Genomic DNA, 19494 nt, shown 5'->3' with positions numbered 1-19494 from the left:
CGTTTATTAACTTCAAATCTTTATAATATACCTAGGTACTGCAACGCTATATATTATTTTACCGTGTAAAATTAATAACTGTTATCCTGTGTACAAGCGGAAACTCGAATTTAAAATGTATTTTATCCATCCTATTTGCATAAAATTTTCGGACACAAATTCATTTATACGAACGAATTAACAGATTAATACAATTTTGTTAATCGCTATTGAGCATGGTAGTTGGTAAACTGTTATGTGTATATGTTCTGTTATATGTATAGCCTTGGTGTGGATTGGTAATATACATATTATAAAGGCTAAAACGGGAGAGAATTAAATAAATGTTTATGAAATTTAACAATAGTATACTACGATGCAGGTACACTGGTTATTAATCACGAGGTTATAATGTTTCATGGATTTATTTTACTCTGAAAATATGTAACATTCTCGGTAGGTAAAATAGGACAAATAATAAACTGATATTATAAACGTTGACGATATTAAAAAAATTATTATTATTTACTACCTGCAATGGAAAAATATTATACATTTGTTGTCGACTGTTATTATATTAATATAAGCATGTCAAAAACCAACATTAACTGTACAATAGTGTTCACGAATTGGTTAAAAAAAATCTTTGGCCCAATAGCTTAAAAATTAATTTTTTCAAAATGATGCAAACATCAAAAAATAATGCATATTGTATTCATACATTCAAATATTAATAATAAAGAACAATCATTCTAATGTTCGATTTTATCGCGTAGATATATAATATAACATATGAATATTATAATATTGTTTTTAATATCATAATATAATATACCAAACAATTGATTGTCACTATATTACATCAAGTCTGCTGTCTGCATGATTATAGATGTAAACACTTTATGTCTATGTAGGTACTCTATAATCTCTATGGTAATTATGGCAATTTATGATGATTTTATTTAAGTTTTATAAAAGCTGCAGATTTAATGCCGAGATTGTAAATAGTACCTGTAGCTATATTATGCAGCTTATTTCCTAAAACTATTTTTTTAAACAAATATTTTATATTTTTCTAGGTTATTTTTAAACATTGTTCGCATAATATTTATTCGATAACATAATATACAAATCGTCAGTATTACGTATTAATTTTTAAATCATTGAGTTCTATATTTCTTTAATTTTCATATCATCCTGCGGTGCCCTTCAGCCAGATAACACCTTCATAATATTATGTATAAAGTATAATTTGTGTGAGTCTGAATGAAGCAAACGCCAGTTTGCGTGATGTATACTCAGTTGTAGTCTAGTATGTAAATTAATGTTACCTACAACAAAATATTGCTCCGGGCGAAATGTTTAGGTACAAAAAAAAAATCTGTACGCCGCCACTGACCACAGTATTATACTTTCTAGACAATAATACAATAGCCAAGTGTCATTTATCCGGATTCAACTCGTATAAATAATACAATAATAATATAATGTGGATATCAAATGCGTTATTATACGAATAAAATAAAATAAGTAATAAATTAAATTATATACTCAAATGTATATTAAATAAAAATTGATTCTAGTGCAAGCATATGATTACTGCGGGAATGAGGAAGATCGCGCACGCTAGTATTTTTGATATTAATTATAAAAATGATATATTATATTAAAACAAACTAGCTATTAAATAAGTGCGTTTCTCGCACGTTAATATTTTTAATTTTATGTCAGAAAATTATTTCAAAAGTTTGCAAGAATACCTGATGTACCTAATATTTGAAATAATAATAATATATTAGCATATTGGTATAATATTTTTCTTTCAATTTTAGTGTATTTTGAAACAATTCATTCAAATGTGGTCGCTCGTCTCGGAGTTATAAGATCATTTTTTATAATAGGTAATTATATGGTCGAAACGTGTGTGATTCCCCTTCTGCGTGTTATTATTTCATATCGATTTCGTATTTCCACTCGAATAACGGGTAAAATATTACAACATAATCACTGAGTATAATTTAAAAATATATACAACAACAGCTGATTTTCCAACAACTTTCACACCTAAGTGAAAAATAAACCTCAAGTTTATGACGATGATTATGATCAGATTTATAAAAATCATCGGTACTATATATGCTTGTGGGGACCATATATTTTATAAAAAGAAAAATGAGACAAAATCATGTTATGTTAGCTCAGCTTAAAAAGAAAAATTCCTACAAAAAATATTTAATGATTTTATATTTAAAGGTATTTTGGAGATAGCGGCCCGAATGACAATATCAAAACAGGTAGAGTATAAATTATTATATAGGTACCTAAGTGGTCTAATATGGTCTGTACATAAACAAAATTCAATTATAATGAAGACATCACAAGTTTTGATATAATATGAAAAATGAGACTCGTTATTGAAAGGAAGAATACTTACAATGATTATATACATATAGTTGTTCAGACAACCAAAATCATCCACAATTTTAGAAGTTACTGAGATAAGTTTGAAAACAAAAATAAGTGTACTGTACATTTAGAATTTTTATATGTAAGTTGATTTTTTATCATATTTACAAATTTAACAATAGGCATGCGTATGATTGAAATACAAAATTAATATATATTTTTTTTATATCTCGTGTGTGGGCAGTGAGACAAACTTTATTAAATTTGAATAAAATTATAAAAATAGGTTAAACATAATATTATATAAACACCTGCTAATATGTTGACTTTGACGTCTTATAATCGTACATACAGAAAATAGATTCCTATTATACATAGGTAGGGACTATACTATATCTGTAAAACATAATAATTAATGTGTTAGGTACATCTAACAAAAACGAAACACATTATATAATTTTGACTAACTCTTTCCTAATACCTAAGACTTTTGTAAAGATTACATTTTAATCTTTTTTTCAACTTGTCGACATATACGGAAACAAATTAAAACTTTGAACTGATAACATTTTGAAGACATTAATTTGATATGGTTAGTGCAGTAGTAGGACGTTGAAGTCCGATAAATGTACAATAGCTATAGTACTGACATACCTACGATGATAAAAAAAGGTTTTTGGATGTGCGTGCCACGCCGACTGCGACGATGAGGGTGGGTGTGAAAAGCTGTACAGTATAAATATATAAATAAAATAATATGCGTAATGTATATTTTTTGTATAATCTTAAAACAACAACATAATATACGTCCGATGCTGTATTACTTTTTTTTCTCTCGTTTTTTTTTTCTTAATACGTGTTATTTATCCGTCGCCACTACTATACGCAGGTACCCGCACACTTGTTTTTTCGTTGTTTTTATTTTTTTTAATTTTTAAATTGCCGAACAACACGAATTTATCATGTCAAGAAGGCCAACCTGTGTGCTACCGTGTGGCCCCAAGGGCTGTATGTGTGTCGGTGCTCGCGCGCGTTTTTTTTTTTCCTTCATTCTGCTCCTTTAAGTGGACGAATTATGATTATTATGACCGTATGGTGGGCAGACGAGAAAAAGAGCGAGTGAGGGAGAGAGAGTGATAGAGGGGGAGGGGAAAGAACCACACAGAACGACGACGGAGAGAGGGGGGGGGGGGGGGAGAGAAACAACGCGTTTTGACACACTCGCATACATCATCGTTGGAAAAAAAAGAGCTTTGAGGAGATGAAAAAAAAACCGTATAGTTATATACGTGTACGCATACATATTCATCTTTGGTCGTCTTGGACGGTGAAGTGTGGTGGAGTGGTGGCGATTGATAGGTTTTTGACATCGTCCGGCTACCGGATAATTATTTACAAGAGTTCCCCCGGCCCACCCTTCACCGCGACACAACCGTATAGTTGTAGTAGTGGCTCGACGTCCGCCGCACAAGGCCTCGGGACTACCGCCGAAAAACATGATCTGTTAATAATTATCATTATCATTACTCGGTCGTTATTATTATTATTATTATTATTATTATACGAACGCGTGTATATATTATATATTATATACATTATTATTATTATTATTATTATATTCGAAAAATATTGGTCTCGAGACGGCGGCGGGCTTCTTGTGTATATACGTCGCGCGCATAATAATAATAATAATAATAATATATACTCGTCACCGTAAATCACCCGAACGCTGTCAACCCGTAATGACCGCATACACAACAACGTCAGTGGCGGCGGCGGCGACTGAGAAGCACCACCAGCAGCCACCGCCGCCGCATATAATGTATATACACCTCCGAGGCACCCATTCGTTTCTTTGATCATCTCTCTCTCTCTCTCTCTCTCTCTGTCTTTCTGTCTCTGTCTTTCCGTACACAAACTCATTCCACTCAGTGTGTGTGTGTGTGTGACCTCTAAAATGAAAATCGAGATTCGCGGTATGCAAAAAAGTCATTTTTATCATCGTCGTCGTATAGTGGCGGTCGAATAGAAGAAAAAAGAATGGTTCCTATATGATAATATGTTTTCTTTAATTTTTTTTTTTTCGTGCAGTTTATTGTTCACCGTCGCCTTTCCGGATGTGTCACGACGATTATTATGGTGATAATATTACAAGAACGCATGACGATACAACCGCCACCGCCGCCGCCGCCGTTCACGATGGATCGCGTAGGTAATACCAGCTCGGTAATACGTAACTCGGGTCACAATCGATCGTCACTCGCACAAGAGTACTTATTTATAAATAATATATTATGAACGGCACCGTCCTCGGCAACAATGTTTTTTTTTTTTTTACGGTTCAGTCTCATAGATTATACCATATAGGTAGGTTGTAGGTATACTACGCTATATGCGTGAACATTGTATATAATATAATATATTTAGGTGGGCACGCATTACGTCTGCCGTTGAAACGTTATATACGGGGTAATCTATTTAACGTGAGACACTTTTTATTTTTAAAAAACACTAACGTATTTGAAATTATTTCTATTATATAATTTTAAGTTGTTACAAAACAACACAATTTTGGGGAAAAAATTATGTTTTTGTTATCAATGCCCATATAGTTTTTTAAGTTTTTTCCCCTTTTTAATGACAACATATACATTTTAAATTTCATATTCCTAATCAGAATATTATTTGGAGTATTTTGATCAATACTAATCAAATTTTCGGACATGTAGTGAGCATAGTAGTGGATCATGTTTAGGGGTATCCACCCCAACGGCCAATTTATACTACTCCATATTACTATACACTCATATAAACTTTAAATACCAACTTATAGGTAACTCATAAGTTATACTCGTCCAAAATTGGATTTTAATATTTAAATAGAAGAAGTAAAACAATATTAATCTGCTTTGGAATAAGGAATTAAAAATTAATCTTGTCAATAAAAAGGTGAACAAAATGATAACGATAAAAATTGTAGGAATACCATAGAAAAATGTCGATTTTGAATGACTTAAAATTATGTACAGACATTTTTTCATAATCGTTAATATTTAATATATGTATTTAGATAATGAGTGCCTCACGTTAAAATGGATCACCCGGTATAATTATATATATATAATATATATATATATTAATATAATGTATAGGTATATACCTAGACTGTATAGAATCTGTTGTCCTTGGTGCTCGCGCGAAGGCCCCGAAAAAATATATTATTTTATAACACAGACAATGAAAACGACTGAAAATTCACGACGTCCTATACAACAGTTGTAGACAGACAACGCGGTGCGGAATACGTCGAAAGAAAATATATGAAAAGTCTGCAGGGGGGAAATCGTATTTACATGGATGAGACAACCGTAGTTGAATAATATAATAATATTATATATGCGCCTTATTACGGCAATACGATAGCGTGCGTGCAGGGTTATAAAATTGATATAATATTTCCTCGACATAAAAGTGCGCCTGTACCCATATTGTATGGCCTGCGGGCGAACCGCAAAAGTTTACGAGACGACGATAACCGCTGCGAACGTTCTGAAAAACTTCTAACCGGTAAACGGTATAGACCATCGCATCATGTACCTATAATGTGTACAAACAATATACTATTATTATAATATATCGCCTGTATTGAAAGTATTTTAGCACCTCGAAAACTAAAGTATACGTTTCGACGTAACGATCCTGTCGACTCGTACGCCGCTAATGTCCTACGCGCATAATCGTTTCGGACGCGCCATCGCCATTAAAAAAGTTTTGATTACCTACGTCTTACGCGTTTACAGTAATTGGACGATAATATTTAATTTAATGAAATATTAAAAAGCACACGAAACGATTTATTTTCATAACTACCGCCTATTACTTTAAACTACCTACCCGACAAAATGCGTTTGTTTACAACAGTTGTGTAGATATCGACACACAAATAATTTGTCTCAGAGCATATAAGTTATAATATGTTCGTATGATTATTTATTTTGTTGCAAGTAATATACATATATTATAATATACGCGTCATATTGTGTATAATAGCTATTCTTAAATAACACGTGAGAACATGTTTTCAAAAGATGATCATTGATGTTTAACATTCATAAAAATACTATTACACCGGTGTATTGTACATATTTTGTACAGTTAGTATAATATGTATTTCGATTTATTGTATAATATTTTCATTCATATTTATAATATTAAATATTATCAATTTATTATCCTCAATGGGTTCGGTTAGGTATTTTCATGACATCATTTTCAACCAATTATTTTTTAAGAATTATGATGTAGATTGTTTTTTTATCTAATCCGACTGTTTGGTAGAAAATATATTATATTAAAAAAATAAAATAAAAATTACAGATTGAAACTGCACTTTCTGACATTTAACCAACATTTTTCGAGAGTTGTTCGATGGATAATTTTTCCTGACTATATAGGATAAAATATGTAATGACTATATTAAAGTACTTATTAAAAATCATCATAATATAAACACTTGTTTTTCATTTCGTTACATAGGTTCATGATCATTTTAGAGTACTCCATCTCTAAAAAAAATGTTGTCGGGCCAATATTTTTGAAAAAAATTCTTGAAACAAATTAATTTTACTACAGCTATACAACTGTTTGTATTAGTATAATTCATAATGTTGGCCACATGATGAATTTCCATCAAGTGCATTTTATTCAGCCTCGTGGAATTTAATTTTTGCACTTAAACATATTTTACGCAACGTTCAGAAATTACATTTATGCGAAATTAATACAACGTAAGCCTTAAGACTATATAGCGACATACGTCAAGTAAGTATATGCGTAGAGGATCCCATTAAATAGCGTGAGATTCATGTTGACCCCAGGAGGCCATTCGACACGTTTTTCATCTTTTTTTTTTATTATATATTAGATGTGACGTAGGTGGCTTATTTATCAAACATTTTATAAACAAAATATTGTATAATATTCAAACATTTTATCCATAGAGTTTAAGACAAAATAACATTCCTCTGAGATACTTTTAATACATAATATCTTTTAAAACTAGGTAATAGGTATATATTATTATATACACATGATAATATATTATAATATTATGCGCATGCGTGATAATTTGAAACGATCTTAACTATAAATTATAAGTTGTTTGATTTGAAAAAAATACTATAGCGATTACTTTCTATGTTATATTTAGCCGAAATCTAGTATAGGTATAGATAGTATTCTTTATTTTAATATAGTTATTTATTTTCTCGTACACTTACACGTGGCACGTAAAACGTAAAAAAATAATATAAACCATCATAGTAAGTTTTTCTTCACACAATGTATTAATAATTCAACAAATTTTTCAAATGAAAATTCATCTTTATTATTTTATATCGATGATTTTGTAATTTTACACGCTATATTTTTTAGAGAGAAAATTCAAAACTATTTCCACAGCGAACGAACGAAAGCCCCTTCTGTATTAAAGGAAACGATAATTCCAAATTGTGCGCACTGCACGAAGAAAGGAAAATAAATAGACTGCGCAGTGCAGCTCATCCCTCGTCCTCATTGGCAATCCCACGGAAACCATTCTCATCTTAATAGGGATTTCCGCGACGGTTTGCGATGTATATACTTAGAGTTTTCCGGGAAACTATAACGTGAATATAATACACGCGAACGTGCTGTTGAGCGTATATATTTGTGTGTAACCATCCGCGTTGGTCCTTTGTACAACAGAGGATGGAAAAAATACACATGCAGTGTGTGTATATATATATATATATATATATTTTATTAGAGAGACTTAGTGTTCGGACGATAAACGGTTTTGGAAAACAACCCTTTGGCCGGCGGCGGAGCGTGTAAAGAGAGCTGTGCGGAAATAGCGAAATCGAATTATACACACCGAGTTTTATGCGAGGGATAAATGCTGCAGAGTGAAAAGCCGGTAAACGGTCGGCCCGAAATCATAATGACGACGACGACGGCGGCGACGACGATGACTGCTACTACTACTACTACTACTACTACTACTACTACGATGACGATGATGATGATGATAATGATGATGATAATAATCGTGGTGATGACCCTTTCGCGAGCTCGCCGCGCATCTTCCTCGTGCGCCGTGTAAAATCATCAACACCGTATTAGATATAATGTGCTATGTATGTATATAATGCATAATACATATATAATATATTTCGCTATATACCTACAACAACTATTATATACGACGCCGCCGCGCCGCCCATCCGCTTTACACCTCTCGGCAGGGGCCACTCGCGTTAAACGCGATTAAAATCTCATTTATTTCCTGGCCGGGTGCGCTCCACCCGTCGTCGTCCTCGCTCGCTCACCCACCGACTTCAATAACACGCGCACTAGCGTTATTGTAAAATTCTATAATGATATAAAATATTAAGTGCTCGTCGTCGCACTTTGTAGACCCGTTCCCGCACACGCGCGACTCATACACGTCGTATAAACAGCGAAACTGCACAGAGAGAACCCGGGACGAATTTAAAACGTGGTATATACCAGAGAACCTACAGCTACCACGGACGTGGACTTTACATTATAAATATCGTTTCATGTATATTATGTCGGGGGTGGCGGACCTATGGCACGCGGGCACGATACGATGACAGTTGACACGTTGACGGTGAATTTTAATTGCACGCAAAAAATATTTTTATTTCATTGCTGTTTAGAGGTATTCATTGAATTTAATAAAAATTATTAAATATTTTTTTTAAATCTGAAATTGTTTACCCAATCTCGACCTTGCGAGTCACAATACTCGCCCCCATCAGCTCAAAATCGAATTTTTTGTAGATATACGTATATATAATAAGTGGTATACTAACATTTTTTTAAAACTTTGATTGGAGAATTTTGGCACCTGCAGCAGATCCGAAAAAGTTTCGTCACCCCTGTCATAATATATAATTGAAGGGATTCGTGCAGGAACCGGACAGCTCCATTTATCGTCGAAATAGGGGTTTAATTGAATTTGATAAGGCTAAAAATTACGAGTTTATCTGTACAAGAACGAGACAAATCCAACAATACTAGCATAGGAGATATGACGTATTTGGAGCTGTCTGGTTTTTTTCCGTTGACAAACCAGATGGTTCCAGAATTTTTTTCGTTTCTAGTAAAGTTTTGAAATATAAAATTAGCGGACACCTTCATTTTCATTAATGGAAAATTTAACGAGTAAATCCGTACAAAAATGAGACAACCCGATCACCTGTATCCGTATGGGAAGTATATAGATTATGCGGAGCTATCTGGTTTTTCCTTTAAAAAACCAGATAGCTCCGTAGATTTTTTTGTTTCTTGAAAAGTTTTTAAAAATGGATTTATATCTCGTTTTTGCACGGACCCCTTCATAATAACTAATATGGTATATTCATTACGATATACGGTAGGTATTATCTATATACATATTATATCGTAATATGAATTTTGTTATTTTCATAAGTACACCTGACCCGTGTCTGACAGTTCCGATGAACATATAAGATCCTTCTGATAAAGCGAGGAATTTTTTAAAATAACACTAAATAAATCATAACATCAGAGCCAGTGATTTTCCATTCAGCAGGACCGATCTGCAATTATCAATATATTATTATAGACAATTAAAATAAAATCAGAACAACGAGCAGAAACAGTAGGCCAGGCAAAGTTTTGACATAGTAATTGATTTAGTAAGATATAGCTTAGATTTAGGTATACTTAAACAGTAAATGAGCTCATTTTAAAATCGACTGCTGCAGGTGTTATATTAAACATAATCATATTATAAGTTTTACTGTCTTAGCAACGAATAGTAAATATTTTAATTATAGCTTAATGCGAAATCAACACCAATATAGCTTCTCCCAGTTCAAAATCAACAAACAACTGCGGTGTGTTTAATATTGACACCAACGTCCAACGTGTGTAAAATCAACTACAAGTTTCTATAGCTGTGTGAATAGGTTAATTTGAGCTGTCCAAATATAATACTAATACATTTTACACAAATCATTTTTATTCTCTCGTGGACTTCAAATAATTCGTTAAAAAAATTACACAATTTTTCGAATTATAAAAATTAAATTTGGAAAATATAACCAATTTGAAATTATTCACTTTGGTCGAGTACCTGGGTAAAATTAAATACTATGAAGGGCAAAGTAAAAATAAATTAATTAAATGACAAATGCACGTATTTTATACAACCTATTATTTTTTATTTAATTTTAAAACATAACAAATTAATTCGAAAAACTTTGAAAAAATGTATATTTATTTGTTGAACATTCCAAAACTATTAATTCATTATAATATGTAATAAAAAACGTATGCATATTATATTCTTAACTTATATATTATTAAAAAAAAAATCAACAGGAATGATCAACTTGATATTTTTTTAAACAGTTTATATTGATATGTTACACTATCGTCAACGTTACTTATAGGTACACAATTATTCACATTGATCACTTTGTCAGTCTCTCAAAGTATTCCGGTATTCACTTTGCCCGAGTCATCACTACCTACAAGAAAAAAAATAAAATCATCATTCTTGATTGAAATCTAATAAAACTAACTTTACGTCATATTTTCCATATATTATTTATTGTAAGTATAGATCCATATACGTATTATTCAAGCTACTATATTGCCTTATATTATTAAAAGAACATATAAAGCCCCCAGTGGAACTTCACTGTCACTTCAGCGTTTTGTTTTTTCATAAAAAAAATAAATATAAAAATAAATCAGGTAAATCAGAACAAAATCAAATACAAACATATCTAACTATAATTATTACCGAATTTAACCCATATAGAACTATAATTCCATGCCATTAATAATATTTTCTTTCCATAATATCAGAGATAATAATATACCTATTATTAATTAATATACTATCATATTGCACCTATACTGCTCACATAAAAACCAACACGGTTTTACATTAAATTGGCAATATATTTTTAACTCGTTCTTGGCAATAAACACAGTCAAAATTGTAAGAAATAATTCCTAAAAAATATATATATTTAATTTAGGTATGCCTACACGAGCACGCCACATTTATCGGCTATTCGCCAACCATAGAATTATATTTATAATATAATATGTATAAATAAAGACACAATTATTGTAATAAACACGTTTGACTATATATTATATAATACTATATATACATATATATATATTATAATATCGCGTGCGTGAATACGTTTTGATAATAATTTATTTAAAAAATTTAAAATCGATTTTAGTTTTTAAACTACAATGCTTAAAAAATGTGTTCATTTGTTATAGGCTAAAATGCATTTCAATAATTTCTTCCACAGTTCAAATTATATCCTACATTATTTAAAATTTTTAAAGTAATTTAAATTATGAAAATTTTCTCAAAATAAATTTGGTATTATTACCTTGGTATGTATATTATGGATTTATACTATTGTAATGACAAATTTAAGTATTAAACAGTTGAAGTACATTGGTCCTAGACAAAAAATGTATTTTAAGACAAACATAAAATATGGTTTAAAAATATTTTGCAATCGTTTATAATGAATTTGTAATTTTAAACTGATGGTAATAAATTTGTATTTGAGCTGTCGCATCATGTAACCGATTCGCTAATTTAACAAATAATGCATAAACCTATTTAACTTTATTTTTTGACGACCTAGCTGATGCAGGTATAATTTTTTTTACGGGGAAAATCTTCATTTTCGTTTTTTCCTATCCGAACGTGCACGCACATTATATATACCCATACCAGTGATCGACCCTTCACATATTCGCACCCCTTTCGACCATGCCAAAAAAATATTATATAACCACGCTTTATATACACACATCCATATCTTTTGCCGGCATAAATTTGCCCTGAGGCTTAATAATTTCCGCGTCTGTTGTCGACGGATTTTCACATCAGTTCTGCAGCACTGCGCGGTCGAAAAAAACGACGCTGAAAAAAAATCCCACAAAAGTGTACCCTCGAGAATTATAGCTAATGTATGTGACCGTAATAATTATTGCACGAATTGAGTTGAATATACGCTGCCACATAAGCGACTTCATTTCATATTCAACTGGCTAAAAAAGAGAATACTTTACATAATTGTTTTTCATAAGTAAAATGTCTAATACGATTAGTGTGTAAATCGAAAAAATACCTATATTTGTTCACACGACTTCTCTTGCATACACCAAATATAATGTAGTGATAAGATAATTTATAACATAATATAAATTACCTACAAAATATGGGCATGGGGCGAAAGTCAGAAGAAAATGACGTATTAGATACCGAAAAATTTCGAACAAGTGCCAACAAATTAAATTATAATAAATATCTAATTAATGAAATAATATTTATATTATAACTAAACATGCATGGTTCGCCTGAACGATGTACTTTTTATTATTGATGTACAAATTAAGTTTTGCCAAATAAAATACACCCATTGTATGGTAAAATTAAAATGTATTTAGTGTATATGTCACTTTGGAAACAAAACAAGCGTGTAAACTATGTTAAACTGGTTACTCTCATAGGTCACTTCATACACGGATAATCGGACACACGACAGTTAAATGCATTTCGGTATTTATCTAAACACAAGCTTGTAAGAAAAAACCTGTTTACAATTATTCTCAATTCAAGTAAAATATTATTCAACTAAACGTTTATCTATTTAGTGTTTTTGAATTTATGAGTTACGAACGTTAAAACAAATTGATTAATTATTACAAAAATGTACTATATTATATTTCCGTATGAAATCCTAAGTTTGTATAATATTTTATAATGAAAAAGTCAAACTATAAATTATCTTAACCATAATAAATTTATAATTTTGAATAGTATAACATTGCACTATAGACTGAAATAGAATATTAAAAAGATACGATTAATTATAGAAATCCTGTAATTATGTTGTATTGTTTACAGAGCATTTATGCTGGCATTATAATATTGATAGATAGCTGCAACTAATTATTTGAAGACATCCGGTATTAATTTATTTTACTGTTGCATTAAATTTGTCATGTCTATTAAAAAAAAATTAAATATATTGTAACGTCTTGCCAGTATGTTTTTTATCCATTACAAGCAATTATTATATTGAGGTTTCTTAATTCATCGTATACCTACTTTTACAATATGTCAAAAATAACGACCGAAATTACGAATCTATCATATTTCATAACCACGTTGACTGTAATCTTTACAAGTATGTAATAACATTAAAGTATCAACACCAAAATCAATAATGATACGAAAAATTCGAATTAACAAGTATATCTCGGCGTGCGGCCCATCGATAAAAGAAATACCGGTTTAAAAACCATATACGTAAATATCAATACAAATATTAGTTGCTTTACAATTAATAATAAGGCGAGTCGTATACAGTTATTTCTTGAATTATATGACAACCCTTCGAAAATCATCATTAGAGATGTTATTATTACTATGGTATTTTCTCGATTTTAAAAATGATCATAATTATTATACAAGTGATTTTTTTAGCATACCATTTTTCTGAATGGTTTTTATTTTTATTATCTTAAACGTCTTTCGATTTGTGTTTTTTTGTGTTTTTACACAGCTACCTACTATTATGTTTTAAAAATGTACCTATTAATACGTTTTTAGTGCTTGTTCAGAGTTATTTCAAAATATTTATGTACCTATCGTCAATATCCAATAATTATCAAATTATTTTAAATCAGTACTTGGGTAAACGTTCTACGATTATTATATGCATGCGTAGCAATAATATAATAACGTATATTACCAAAATTGAATACAATATTCTTATTTTAAGTAAAATACATGGGTTGTAAATGGATAACATATAATTAGTATTTTTTTTTTTTTTTAATAAATCGAGTCTGAGATAATTGATTAAAATACATAAATACTGCACAGGTAATATAATATTATAATCTATTAATATTCTTAAATCATGAGAGTTTTATGTTCAATGGGTAGGTATATAAGCTATAATACTAACAAACAGAATATTATGATGTATCATGAGACCAATGATTAATGATATTATGTTAAATAAAATCAAAATGTTTGCACAGTAGTTAGATAATAAGCACCCATGAAATTAAAAAAATATTTATATTTTATGCTTATTATTCGGATAATTGAGCTTAATGATGAAAAAGATTCACACAATTTAAATAATTACCTATCAACTATTATTTTAAATTTTCTGGTTAACTTGAAATGTACTTAGGTGGTTATATCAAACGGACGATATCATTATATTTATAATGCACCTACAAACGTTTTAACAACATATTAATCAATCTAGAAACACAATAATTAAATAATTAAATTTTAATTAAATTCTTAAAATATTATATTGGTCGGAAGCCAAGTGCATCATATTCGTTGATTTTAAAATCCTGCAGTGAATGTGCAGACAATATTCAGCTGGTACCTACTACACAACCACAAAAAAAAAAAGTAAAATGTTCGTAAAAAATTCGCCGACCGTATCATTTATCCACATTATTATTTACGATTAAGTCAATAAAAAACGAACTAACCTTATTTGTCACAGAGCACTTACACTATCGACCGGTATAGTTTTAGGTACACAGTCAGTCCTAACGAACCTGCTGCAGATGTACATCTTTATACACGGATGAATAGGATATATATGCGTGAGATTGACTAAATTTAAATGATGCGTCCAATATCATAGAGGTATCACGAAACGTAATTTATTGTTTATCGTCTCGAATCTTCGTTTTCAATATGCATTTCTGTACAGAGGAGATTATTATTTACAACCGTCTCCAAGCGCATATTTCAGTCTTGTTCGGTATTGTTATACTCGGAAGGCCCATAAGGTTAGTTGTAAATATAAAACAAACGAATTAAAACGCACCGCCGCCGCCACCGCTGCTGTCGCTGTCTATTCGGTCGTAATTTGTTCGACGTTGTCTGGCCTGTGGCTATGTTATGGCTTTTGTTCAGTAGTATAATACACCTAACTGTTTTAGATCAGACACATTACACCACCACCGAAGTGTCGTTACTTCACGAGACGAACTATAGGGAAATTCATACATATTTTTACATTTAGAAGTGAAGCGTACTTCATAGTTTATAATAAATTATGTATAGGTGCAAAAAAAAATCATTAAATGTATTAATAAATGAACATGTTTGGATTTTTTAATATCGTTATAAAATGTTCAACGTTTATTAATGGATTTGGTCATCAGAAGTCCAATTGAAATCTCTATCGTTTTTGATTAAGTCGACGTTAAATATTTATGCTTTGTGTCTCAAAAAGTCGCTTTTTTATTTATTTTAAACCGTATACGACGTGGGCTTACATCTTGCATGTTAATAATATATTTTTGATTTTAACAACCCTTTGAAAATTGCTGTAGGTACTAATAGGAAAAATACTTCTCGACAGAATAAATAATAATATTTGTGCCGTGACTTTAATCTCTTAACATCTCCAAGGCTAGTTTTACCCTTCCCGCCCCTCTAACTTTTAAATGAAACACCCCACACCGACGTGTCTTATAATATTATATTTCAATATTTTTTCTTGAGTAAAAATACAATATCAACAAATCCTGTTTAGTCTATGCCAGCCATACTCAACCTTTTTTTTATTTGGGCCACATAAAATATTTTAAAATATTACGCGGGCCGCAAGTTGAAATGAATAGAACGAAAATTAAAAAAAAAAACTAAAAATAAATTTATATATTGTGTATATTGTATAACATTTGAAAATTTATTATAAAAAAAATGTAATTAAATATTTATTCTTAATAAACTTAATAAAATTCACACTAATTAAATATTTATATATAATTAGTGTGAATTTTGAAATTGAGATAGTTTTTTCACTATTTTGGACATATCTGGTTTGTAGTTGCTGCATGCTACTCTTAACAAGTCGTCAAAATGTGAATCAGTAAGCCGATTTCTGTACACATTCTTTGCATATTTCATTTTTGAATATAAAGTTTCACATAGATATGTTGATGTGAACATTGTCATCAAAAAGTGGGCACATTTTTGTAGGGTTTTGTATTTTCCTGGCACTAAATTCCAAAATTTAGTTTAGCGATAAGATAAAATACATCAAAATCGTTATAAATAGAAAAAATACTAAAAACATAATCATCCTTATCTATTGTTATATTTTATATTTATAATAATATTAGTTTTGAAACTTATATTTTTTTATCAATTCAACGAGTTCTGTTCGGGCCACATATAAATCGTTGGAGGGCCGCAGGTTGAGTATCGCTGGTCTATGCAATGATAATATTTATATTATACATATTTTATACCTACCATTATGTCTACTGTGTGTTTAAAATTCCTTGAATAAGCACAGGTAGAAAGGTATTCATTTTTAACAATTTAAATAGAAAAAAATTCAAAGATGCCTGTTACAAATCAGTGCTATAATGTATTGAAGAAACAGTAAATAATTCCCACTTCAAGACGTGTACCATTTACCATTTACATTAAAATGGTTAAACATTGATGTTAATTGAAGTAGGTACATCATTCAGTAGTATCTATATCCATAGATATTATTATGTCGTCTGCATCATATTATTATTATTTTAAATGCTTAAAGATAATTTGACAAGTAAATAATAACGAATGATAATATTATGTGAATCACTCGGTGAACGACGAATGACAATCAACTTGCGTCGTCTGGAAACTTTATACTTCGATGATAAAAATTAAATGAACACATAAATTAACAATTAACACGAACATTAGACATTACAACATTTTAGATTCTGTGCGGTTTTGAATGCTGTTCTTTTTAAAATATAAACAAGCGATTTGTTGAATAAAAATGTTGTTTTCTGTCTACGAATTAAAAATAGTTATTACCTCGATTGTTATTTATTTAAAAAAAATATAGTTCAAGTGTACTCAGGTTTCTGAAATGACCTGTGCTACAATTTAACAAGGTTAAAATAATTTTTTTTTATCGCTTTCCTTCAGTAAAAAATATATTGTGCGAACGTGAATTAGTGGAGTCAGTTGATTGAGCTCCCACGAGATGTATCAATTAAAGTCGAGAAAAAAACAGACTATTAAAGTTGATAACTGTTGATCTGTATGCACTGTGTCCTATTTCTATAAATTAATACATCGACTGAGAATTTAATTAAGTTTATTTGACGCATAATTCGCCATATAAATATTATATCATATTTAAAACTGCATTAAATAATGGTGATTTAAAAAATTAGTTTACACTTTAGAACTTACTCGTAAAAAACATCTCAAGTGTGCTCTGAGTTATAATAACAATACAAACCATTTGCTTATGTAGATAGTTGTAAAAGATTATAATAGATTACCTGCCTAAGCTACCTATTTATAATACATAGATATGACACACATAAAATACCTATAACAACATTTTACTTCACACAATACCTATACGGGTGTGGACGTGAACATTTTCACATATTAACAACTGTAACTTTATTTTTATTTGTACCTACCTTTATTAAACATAATAAACATTACAATAAATAAACAGGGGTAAGTATAGTAACCTGCAATATTACAATAATAATTCAAGCACTCAAAATGTTATATTTTGTATCATAGCAATTAGTTACTCATTATTAACATATATTTATATGCTTTGAAGTTTTAAATATTAAGTCATCTTATGATCGCATATTATGTGGTCTCTCCTTCTTTTTATTATATTTTAATTTTAAAACAAGTTATGAGTATTCAAAAATTTTAAATTGTTTGTACATCTCAAAATACTCATAACTCGCTTTAAAATTAAAATATAATAAATATAATACATATGATATTGTCTAGATAATAATCTTACCTTTCAATTTTACAAGAGGTAAATTCACTCTAATTTTTTAACCAACGGAGTTACACGTGTTTTTCTGAGCATAAAATTTGCTATGTTATACGCACTTGTAAGATTGAGACAACACATGTGGGTATCACATATTATTTACTTCCTCTTAAGGACTTATATTAGGGTATTTTTTTAAAATAAATTTTTCTTTGCTCTAATATCTGTCATATATCGGTGAAATATGGACTAAAAATATTTGTTTCGAGTTGTCTGAAGATGTGTTTCATTCAAATTTGTTTGGATAGGTAAGTCGACGTGCGTAATATATAATATTATGTACGTTGTAGCTATATATTATAATATGTACAGAGATGATATGTATTTATCACACGACTCACTAAGGGTATACAACTGCATGTAATGTCGTCCACTAGCTCTTCTTTCCCCGATTTAAAGACAGATGTTCCACCAACTTTTAACACTATGTGGAGTTTGTGTTCCCTATTTTGTCTTCATAATCTATTTAAGCTCTCCATTATGGGGCTGAGGGAAACCCCGCTGTGCGGCAGTAAACATAATGAACAGACATCACACCCACACTGCAGCAGCTATATACGCAGTGTTCAATTTTCTGGTAATTTGTTCTAAAAACGCGCCGTTGGTATACGAGTATATACATATATGCTGTGGAGTACGATAAAAGTAATATATGTGATGAGGTCGAAATATTACCACGCGTGCAGTATATACCACCAGTACCGCGGATACATATACTATATACTGAACTAGGCTTAATGTTGACTATATATACAGCAGCTGTAGTGTAGTTAGGATTTCAACCCTACTCATATAGGATTTGTACAGACTATATCCTTTTGACCCAAACTTTTGATGAAACTACCTATAATTCTGCTTACATATACATAGATAGTCTATATTATATACCAACCTTGATGCACAGAAATTCCTTCTATTTTGGGCCCGTTTCTTTGTTGATTTTGATTGGTGGTCTCCTAGAAAATATTTGTACACAAATTTGATACTTGTGGATTTTTGGTCGTAAAAATATGACACGCGTGTTTCAAATAGTATAGGTACGTATTTGTTATTTTGGCATAGGTATAGATAATATATAGTACATACGCTATACCGCTCATTTGTATGGCCTATGAACTATTTTTCTTGTAACTATGTATTTATATGCCTA

The sequence above is a fragment of the Metopolophium dirhodum genome, chromosome 8 (assembly GCF_019925205.1).
Source record: "Metopolophium dirhodum isolate CAU chromosome 8, ASM1992520v1, whole genome shotgun sequence".
Classification (NCBI taxonomy): domain Eukaryota; kingdom Metazoa; phylum Arthropoda; class Insecta; order Hemiptera; family Aphididae; genus Metopolophium; species Metopolophium dirhodum.
Note: the sequence above shows the minus strand (reverse complement) of the source record.